The sequence below is a fragment of the Ctenocephalides felis genome, unplaced genomic scaffold, assembly GCF_003426905.1.
Source record: "Ctenocephalides felis isolate EL2017-DRISC unplaced genomic scaffold, ASM342690v1 CF-g0.4_SCAFFOLD_01170, whole genome shotgun sequence".
NCBI classification, from domain to species: domain Eukaryota; kingdom Metazoa; phylum Arthropoda; class Insecta; order Siphonaptera; family Pulicidae; genus Ctenocephalides; species Ctenocephalides felis.
In genome coordinates, this window is record NW_020537324.1 from 17,004,724 (window position 1) to 17,016,123 (window position 11,400).

Sequence of the window (11,400 nt, forward strand, 5' to 3'; positions counted from 1 at the left end):
TTTGTAAGCGACAGTTTTCAATTTGACATTAATGCTATTGATGTCATTAATGTCACATATCTGTCACTTGAGCTTAGTTTTTGCAATAACAAATGATTACTAAGTTTGGCGTTTGAAATACTATAATTTATAAATACCAGGATATTCGAATCTTTATATATGAAATCAATGAGATTAAAAATACTCTAAACAGATCAAGGACTTCGTGGAAATGCGTAGTAATTTTGCGTATAAATCGATATTTACATAACACGTGATCGTTCCTTTGCCTAATTACATGATACATGATTAATGTATAAATGATTTTTTATGTTTGTCATTTGTATGAACTTACCATGTATGTTAATTTAATTCAATACAGTTTAAGATTGAATTTGTATTGAAAATAACCCAATATTTATCATTTCTGAAGTTATTGCCTTAGATCTTTCCATACATTCCATATATTAGGTTGTCAAATATCTCCCTTCCGCTTTTTTGCTCTTGGTTTACAATACAAAAAGGCGGAAGGGAGATATTTGACAACCTTATTTTGAACCATGTTTACATTGATTTCGATTCTATCAATTGATTTGAAATACAGATTCCTTCCTTCTTGATATAATATTCAAAATCACAGACAATTTTTAGTGTATGCGTATGTGTTTATGTACGTACAAAACTTACATATAATATTATTTTCTATCTATAAGTGACGGCTCTAATAAAAAGCCAAATAATATATCTTTTGCTCTTGCATTTTTGTGGTTTTAATATGGACGATTTACAAAAGTAGAAAACGTTTTAAAATATACGCCCTATATAAGTTATTGCTTTAGATCTTATGAGTGCATTTACACACATTTTATATAAGAACCATATTAACATTGATTTCGATTCTATCAATAGATCTGAAATACAGTTTCCATCCTTTTTATATATAATAATATTAAAAATCACAGACAATTTTTAAGTGTATGTGTTCATGTACATACAAAACTTATATATAATATTATTTTCCATCTATAAATGACGGCTCTAATAAAAAGCCAAATAATATATCTTTTGCTTTTGCATTTTGTGGTTTTAATGTGGACGATCTACAAAAGTAGAAAACGTTTTAAAATATACGCCCTATATAAGTTATTGCTTTAGATCTTATGAGTGCATTTACACACATTTTATATAAGAACCATATTAACATTGATTTCGATTCTATCAATTGATCTGAAATACAGATACCTTCTTTTTTTATATAATAGTATTAAAAAACACAGACAATTTTTAAGTGTATGTACATACAAAACTTATATATAATATTATTTTCTATCTTTTTTTGGTTTTAATATGGACGATCTACAAAAGTAGAAAACGTTTTAAAATATACGTCCTATTGAGAAAAGCAGGTAGTTTTCTATTGCCAAAAGTCACGGTTCTTTAAAAATGGTTGTGCTTCGAAAGAGACCCTTAAGAGACCCCGTATTTCGAGTTTTTGACCTGGACTTGAGGCAGGTTTTGTGTTACTTTTTGGACTTCTTGACGAGGGTAGAGCCATAGCTTTTGTATAATATATTTTTTCATTAAAGTTTCTTCTACGTTCTTTATTAAGAATACCAGCTGAAATTTAAGAAATCTTTTGTATTTTAGAATGCATTTAGTTCATGCTTTTATAATCCTAGTAAAAACTGGTTTTTCTGAGAAGTTTGTTATTCGATATCGTGAGCATTTGATAAGATTTATTTGGATATATATAAAGAAATTCTTGATAGAGATGTACGGTCTGTATTCAATATTACAAAAATAACACATTATACTACCTATATTAGAGTTAACAGTTTTTAACTGTAATGATGAGTACATAAATTTTTATAACAAACTGACAAACAACTTGAATTACCCTATTTTGCAGATCTTAAGCTATATGGGTAAAGTGAACTAATAAAATTTATGTTGCTGTTAGATAGATACAATATATATTTTAAATAAAGTTATTAACTATATTTGAAATATATCTATCTATCTAACAGCAAATTTTATTACTTCACTCTACCTTAAGATCTGCAAAATTTGGTAATTCAAGTTGTTTCTCAATCATCTTTATTTTTCCTGTTTGTCAACAAAAAGTATGAACTTCATTAAATGAGCAAGTACTAAAAAATAATATACATATTCTCAATTCCCAAAGTATTGTTTTAAATCACATTTTAATGGTTCTTTAAGCTTATTTTTATTTTTGCACAACAAAGCTCTCGTTGCTTGACAACTTTATGACCATCCGGTACAGGATTTGTTTACAGTGAAATTTCAGACTGCATGATAATATATTTGATCTCGAAAACAAGATCGGAAAAATACAAAACACAACTAAATTATAAGAATTATTGGCAAATCTTTATATATTCTAAAACATTTAATTGCTTATTAGTATAGATTTAACGGGAACTATTTTAAGATGTTGGATTATATATTGATCCATAGAATGATTACATTTTTTAAATTATTTATCCAATCCATGGAGCAAGTATATTCTTATCTGATCCTCATTAGTTTGATTAAAAATATATCAATGCATTTTCTTTAATAATTACATGCAAATCGGGAACTATAATCATGCAATAATATAATTTATTGTGTTATGGTAATTATAATTACTATCTGATTTCTTAAATGCCGTTTTGTTGCGTTAAATGTTAAATTAGAATATGAATTTGTTATCATTTATACGCATAAATTTAACTATTGATAACGCACAAATGATTATGTTTTATTAGACAAAGAAATATGAGTTTTTTTCTTGATTTGCTACATTTTTCTGACAGAATATATTTTATTTTATTATTATGCATCTATTCTATATTATAAATATTTTTAAATATATAGCCCACAGATTTTCCAAGAGGACTTAAAAATACAATTATTTTATATTATGGATAACAATTATTATACAATATGGATAAATTGCAATCTCGTATAATAAAATTAATAATGCACTTAATACAAAATTACATAATACAGAATGTAATAATATTATTTATTTACATAGAATAAGATAAAATAATAAAAGATATTTGAAAAGAAATTAAAAGGTTAACTTTAGCAGATGGAGATTATTTGATGAAGTCATAACACTTCAAATTTCAAAAATTATGATTATGATTTATTAGACATATGCATTTAAGCTTTTTTTCTTGATTTGTTACATTTTTCTCACAGAATTATAAATAATGAAAACAAAGTCATCCATTTAACACGCTGATCACGACGATATCAGAAATATTTTCACTTGGCCATGGTAACTTCATTAGAAAATTTAGTTAAAAATGTATCAAGAAAACTCAATGTATAAAGGAAATAAAAAATCTTTTCAAAAAATTCCTTGTTCATAAACACTATTTTTTGTCACCATATATGACTGGCATGGTCCTATATTAAAGCTTTTTTTTTTGCTTTTGTCTGACATGACTCATGTAGAACTTCTTAGCGTCAGACACATATGACTGACATGGCGATGAACATTTTAATATTTATATTACTTAGTGTAGTATCCTGATACCATGGATTATTGAATTTTCTGTTTTTAACACTAAGATCAACAAATTGTAAGTACTTCTCACTCTTTATAAGTTATTTAATTCAATTGTTTTAGTTTTTACATTTTATTTTTAGTTTTCATTGAATGAAAGCTAGGATTATAGCTGAAAAGTATGGATGTAAATCAATTCTTAAAAGAAATTATTATTTTTTATTGATGCTATACCCGGTTATTAGACTTCGTTTTTAGCTATATCCATATTCACTGGAAATTACAGATGAAAAATATGTTTCTAATTGAAAATAGCCCGTTTCTAGCACTGCGGTGTGAAATGGCAATGGGAAATCTCTTACACTATTCTTTCCTGAATCGAGTTGGAGTTTAACTCAGCTCACGGAATCCGCATAGTTAATAAGTTAATAGCTCATGCAATTTTTTTCTAGCATAGTTAATAATCAAATTTAGAGTATGAACACCACTATGCATAATAAAAGCTCTAAGATTTTTATTCCGTAGAGTAAATTTTGCTTCCATTTTTTCATATTTTCTTCATTTACATGGCTTCAAAATTCAAAGTTCATCAGATTCGAAACTTTTGCTATAAAAACAAAAGTTACAATTCAATTTCTCGGAATAAATAAGCCATTTTCTAAGCACTGACTCCCAATTCTCCATTTTTTCTGTTTTAATTTGTAATTTTTTTTTTTTTAACAAGTTCTGTTTCAACAACTAGTTAGATAGGTTATTATAAACTATTAAGTATTCTTGATTTTGTATTAAAAAAAATAAATGATATATTATAAATTTTATTTCCGAAGCTCGTTTTAGCGCCCTCTAAGGCCTGCGCCCGCATTTTTCGCATGCATCGCATGCAAGGTAGGACCGGCCCTGTTAGTATCCATTTTTATTATATATTAAGTATTTTAAATTATTCAGCACTAATAATCTTTCTTGTATATGCCAAATGCTTTTTAAACCGTGAATAAATAATTCAGGTCCACAAGTTTATTACTTACCAGTATTCAATCATTGTTCTATTACATAGCATACCTTTTCCCGGATTGTTTTATATACTATGGCATATCGTTCTATCAATCCATTCGTGGCAAATAGCCTATCGTTATTTTCTATTAACAAATGAAAGTATTCAAGCTAAGAATTTTCTGATATCGGCTTAATTATCGATTATATACATGGTGATTTCAGCGCCTTTTCCAGGTATGGCACCCACTCAATTATATCGGAACAGGTCAAGCACCGGCCTTCAAGTCTGCCATCTGTTTTTCTGTACGTTCTCCTCTAGTAGCGCGTACTCCTCGTTACCTCTCGGTCGCTCGGTACTTATTATAGTTAATATTCTTATTGAATAGAATTTCTGCTATTTGCAATCATTAAGGGGCACAACTAGTGTGAAATTTTCAAAAAATCGAATTGTAAATTTTTCCATATTTCGATAAGTTATACCTTTAAAAATAACATGCCAAAATTTTAAATCGATATCTTAAATAGTTTTTGAGTTACAGCCATTTAAAGAGTATATATATAGTATATAGTATAACGATCATTTTATCTTTAAACGCGTTTTTCTCGAAACAGCATTTTCCGAATTTGCTGCAGCGATTACTCAAAAAAATGATCCGATCACTATCAAATTTTTTTACATGTTCTATATATAATTTTCCGTAAAATGGATTATCGATTTTTTGATCGGATCAAAAATCGAATTTTGGCAATCCAAAAACGACCAAAATTTTGGGCATAATTCGACTTTTTTTAAAAAAACGCCGTCATTTTGTCAATTTTTGATTTTTTTCTTTATCGTAGTCCATTTTACAGACAATATTATCTAGTTTAACTAGAGTTTTTTTTTTTAAATTTCATCCACGTAGAAGGCAGGAATCACTGCAGCAGTGAAGGGCCTTTTTTCGTCGCGCCGTTGGAGATCGACGATAACTTCAAACATGTTTAATTTTTTCTTCAAAAATTTTACTATGTATTCTAAAACATGTATAAATATATTCCTAAAATTTTGAAATTATTGATAAAGTAGTTTTTTAAATAATAAAAATTCCCAAAAATCACCCTTTTTTAGGCGGTTACACTAGTTGTGCCCCTTAAAGTTCTATAAAAATCAGGGTAAAATATCTATTCTTCTTGTCTAACCTTTAACGTTGCTTGGCACAATTTTGATTTTCTGGAAGTAATAATTAACCTATGTAATTTTATATCATCGGGATATAATATTTTTTATTTAACTGGATTTTTAGTTTTATTAATTGTTTAGTATCAATTTTTGCTTTCTAGTTACATTTAACTCATATTTCAGTAATGAAATACTACAGTAAGTCATAATTTATGTAAGTAATGCACATGCATTTCAGATATGTTCCACATTCCATCTATTAATTTTGCAAACATATCATTGGTGATCTAAATACACATAAAAAGCAATTATTACAAATTTTGCCATACTCTGCTCTTACACATTACCGATTTCAATTCTGATTTGCAATAATTACTAATTATCTCTTCGATTAAAGTTCTTTCGTGCTTATTATATTCTCTATATGTATATATTTTATTCAAAATATGCGCATATGTTTTCAACATAATTTCATGTTATTGCACAATGGAGATTTGTGTATAAATCTGAGGTATAAATTGCAAAACTCATAAAGCATAGCAATAGTTCTCTAATGAGCTACCTTATCAAACATGACCTATGTAAGTAATAAACTATTCACATTTCATAACAAATAAGATGAAGATATATGAGTATTTCACATATTAAAGATGTCAATAAATTTTTTTCAGAATTTTGTTGTATTTTGATCCATTTTTAAGGTGATACGTAAAATTACCATCCCACCATACATTTTTAGTACCATCTTTGGTACCTAGGAAAAACGTTAAATGTTTGAGTTTAAAAAAAATGGATTTTTTTTACTAGACCACTACCCATGTGATATTTCGTAGCAGTTTTTTGCTAGACGCACCCTTTTAAGCCTCAAGTGAATAATGGTCGCCCCTTAGTCCCAAAAAGCACATTGAAATCAAATACTATTATTAAACAGCATATTTGGAAAATTAAAAATAAACAGAATTTTGATATAAAAATAATTAAGCCCTTTCAACTTTTAGTAGTGAAGTACCGACTCAAACGTTTCCTTATTTGAGTGATTCGAATCAGAAAAAAACTGATTCGAATCATGATCTGATTCAACTCCAATCAAGTCGATATATGGACAAGAAGCCAAGGCAAAAAACCCATTGATATATTTATATGGTAAAGATGATCGAAATTGCTGAGTTTAACTAATAAATTTTGTACACATAAGCTGGGTTTAACCAGTAAATTTGTACACATAAATTACTATCAAAAATATATTAGAAAATTATTAAAAATTTAATTTGATTTTAAATGTATTTTCAAATTAATTTGCAATATAGATAACCAAACAATTCTGCATTTAAAGCATATAAAACAATATTTGGAATCTTGCTCGCATGATTTAATTCATTTTTTTATATTTATATTTATATTTATTAAAATTACATTTTTCGACTTATAACATTTATTAAACTTTTTAATTAATGTTTATGTTCTCACATATTGTATCACAGTAAATATATCTCAGTTGATTCGAATCAAGTAAAATGTGATTAGAATCGGATGTCAAGGGCTTGATTCGAATGCTTTCGATTCGATATAGTCTAAGAGCCAGTGAACTATTCGACTAACCTGTTTTCTCATAACTAGAATTTTTTAATGATATTTTATTATCAACCCATAGAAAGTACCATTTTGGCAGTTATTCTGCGATTGGGTCATCATCCCTTCTCCTTCAATTTGTGAAAATGTCAAAAAATTTTTTCATAACTTGCTCCCACAAGGATCAAATTTTGAGGGTGGTGCTAAAAATTAAGTTTGAAAAAAGGGCCACTTTGGCCGTAAGGTGAGATACAAATTTGACCTTTAATATATCAGATGTTTTCAAAAAGACCTCAAAATGGCGTATAAATTATTTGAATACAAGGGTGTTAGTCGATTATGTATGGCAATGCGCCCACACCCTTGGGCGTCGTGATTATTATATACTCGACTGGCAGACCCTTGCAACCGTCAGAATGGGCTGGATTTTTATATATGCTTTCTGAACGGTTAAAAGAATACATCTTCAAAATTTGAGCCTTGTGGGAGCAAGTTATGAAAATTTTTTTTTGACATTTTCACAAATTGAAGGGATGATGACGCAATCGCTGAATGATTCTAGCTCTGAGAAAACAGGTTAGTCAAATAGTTCTCTGCCTCTAAGACTAATAATGCTTTAATGCATTCAGCTATTTTATATATATTTTTTGTGTTATATATAGTAGATATTTTCTTTTATTTTAATATTTGCACTCATTTTATTCTCAATATTAGCATATTTTTGACCGTTCTTAAAATATGTCTAAATCCAATGCCAATCCGTTGAATGGGCGTCCGGGTATGATGGTTTATAGTAAATATTTACAAGATAAAATATCTTGTTCATAATTTATTTACGCAGAACACTAATTAGACCCATATTTATCTCAAATCTTTACTTTCTCAACTTCTTGCAATCTTTCGGTATGATTTTTGGGTGTTGCTACAATTTACAAGAAACTCAAACACAAGATGGAAGTGTTCCGTGGAATGTAACCTACCCGCGGGCGCTGTAGGCCGCGACACGTGTGACTTTGTTGTGTATCAAATGATAATTATGATCGAGGCCTTTGATTAACTGCGATAATATAGAATCGCTGTTTGTAAATATAGAAATAATGTCCATAGTAAAAATTGATGAAGATGTTTACATCAGTTGTATTGCTTTAGCGTTCTATTCGTAGATTGATGAATGGGAATGTGTATCTCTTGTAAAATGGGTTTATCTGTTCTCTTGATTTTTTTCTTGATTTGAAAGCATTCTATTGATGTTATAGAATATTGTAGCGTTTTATACATTTTATCCGGCAAAGTTTTATTATACCATATTATAAATCGAAGTTTTGAAAATTTTCGATTGATAATAGTTCATTCCATGCGTTTAAATATATTGAGTGTGCCCTGTAAATTTCAAGTAATTCGGTCCAGCCGTTTCTGAGATACAATGGAGGAAAGTTTGAAAAAAACAGTTTTGAGGAAAACGCGTTTAAAGTTTCAAGTCCGTTAAAAACTATTCGAACCGCTCTTTCTTTTACCTGCTGTATCTTTAAAACGACTTCGAATTTTCTAAAATCGCATTACTACCGTATTCTAGACATGTTAAGGGAGCAATTTATGAAAAAAAAAATCGATTTTTTCAACCCATCACATAGGAAGACCCCCTTAAGTCGATCTCTTTTTGAATTTACAACGTTTTTGAAATTTTTGATACGCATAAAATATAATATATAGTTCAACGTGAAAAACGTAAAATATTTATTTAAGCGATGGCATAATGTTCTACGGTAGAATTGTAAAATATGTTAATTAATTCGGATCACATTTGTTTAAATAATATCGTGAGAAGATCGCTTATTGCATACACAGTTTGTTTTATTAAGTGCTAGTTGGTGTTAATCTTGTTAACGCAATTTTTCAATGAAAATATTTATTATAACTGAGTTATTTGGATTTATCTATTATTAATCATGAAAAAATATGCTTTATCATTCAGAAAACTTAAAAATGGTTTCGAAATATTTGTTTTGAGGCTAGATTGTGTACAATGTCATCAAAAAAATTTTTTTTCTTTTTTTTATTTAATTACAATCTGTCACACTTAAGAAATTGAGTAATTGTTTTGACTTTTCTTATTATTATATGAATGGATGGCAACCCAGTAATTGACCAGTTCAGGTTTGACTAATTATCTATACTCGAAGTATTTGCTGACTTTTTTATTATAGATGCAACTATACCCACGAGAGGCGATTTTCACTTGAGGCTATATTTGAGATCTATAACCTCAAGTGGAAATTTGACATCAAAGTTGCCTGATGTTATCAAAAATATAAAGGAGAAATGGATGAAATTGGTATTTCTAACAATTTTTAGTATATTGTGCTTGTTGTGCTAAATTCTGTTATGTTGGATACTAAGTAAGTTTTCAAGGTAGATGGTTTCAATTCAATTTTTTGGTTGGCTGACGTAGTCCAAATGCCTGTAATGGATTGTAGGATTTTAATGTATAGTAGGTAAATTTAGATGTCCACCAGTAAAACATAGTTGTTTGGTTTTTCAAAGGTAAAAAGGCATCTCAAGCTCACAAAAAGTTATGAGCGATTTATATGATGTAGCCTTAAGAAAACGGCGGGCTCAAAATGGGTTCTGATGATTATTCACTCAAAATTGAAAAGCTCTCTGTTACTCTTACATCCAGCCGAACGATAAATTCTGATGTCTATATTGAACAACTAACGAACCCTTAAAACCCTTTAACCCACTCGCTAATTCTGAGATGGCATTCGAGTGGAAAGGGTTAAACAACGCAGCCTGAATTGACTTGACTTAACTTGACAAGCTAATCAGTCACCCAAATACATTTAGCAAACTCATTGTTAACAGAGTACTATCCAAGAAGATTGAAATTTTCAATCTTTAAAAAAAGCGCACTGGATTCAAGCCACCAACTCTCCTGAAAAAAAAAAGGAAATAACTTAATCAATATTTATAAGAAATTATTCAATAAGTAAATAGTTCAAATTATATGATTATCAATAAAAATATTGTGAATTTTATATCGAATGGAATAAATAAACAACTATTGAGTTGTTTTTTCCAACATGCCAATGTAGTATACAATGTCCTTTTTCGGCCGACTATTGTAAATGCATCAAATTTATTGAATGTCCTTTACTGGACAGTTGTAAATAAAAGAGATAATAATAAAAAAAAATGATGGTGTCAATTTGCACCAGATTCAATTTTTTGCTAATAAAAATAGACGTTTTATGAAAGTGCGATAATGATGTTTGAAAAATGATGTTGGTTGCTAATAAAAACAAAAAGTCAGTGCTTAAAATGGACAATGTATTACAGAATTATTTAATTCTGTGAAAAAATGATTTTGATTTTCTAACAAAAATCCGCCTTTACTTAGTTGCCAACCAAATATTTCTACTATTTAATTTTGTTTTTCTTAATATCTTACATTCTTCTTTGCTTTCAAGAGGCTATGCGTTCGGAGCATCGGGCATCGCCAGTCGCCGTTTTGACGCCTCTTTCTTGCAGACTCTTGTCCTGTTATCTGCATGCGCAATTCATACCTACTAAAATTGTTTTCAGTATTTGGAATATGCATGCATTTAGATAATGTTCTTGATGCAGCTGCAACAGTGTTATATTATTTTCAGGTATCATTTTTTTGGCTGAGAGTTTTTGGATATTGATGTAATTTAACCGATACCCTAAATATTATTTGTAATTGACTATACATATTTAGTAGTTATTACGATTATCATTTGTTATTCCTTAATGTGGATAAAAGGTATCAAAATTATATTTTTCAAAAAGATTTGAATACACGACTCTGAATATATAAATGCCGTTAATTTTTATTGTTCAATTATTATAAACTGTACTTACGATCTTTTAATAATTTTTCAATGCGTTTCATTATACCTATTGATAATGAAAACTGATACTGAAATGTTGTTCGCAGTAATTAAACGGCTATTTATTATCTCCATCTACGTGTTTGCACGGTCTCATCACGTTTTCATACGCAATTTATTGAATGGTCACGCCAAGTCAGGATAAATAAAGTAGGCCAGTGCCCGGAATATTGCTTTTAAAAACATCCCTATAATTGCTTGTTGTCAAATACTTTGAGCTTTTGAAAGCTCATTTTTATCGCGAAATATATATTATTAAACAAGTT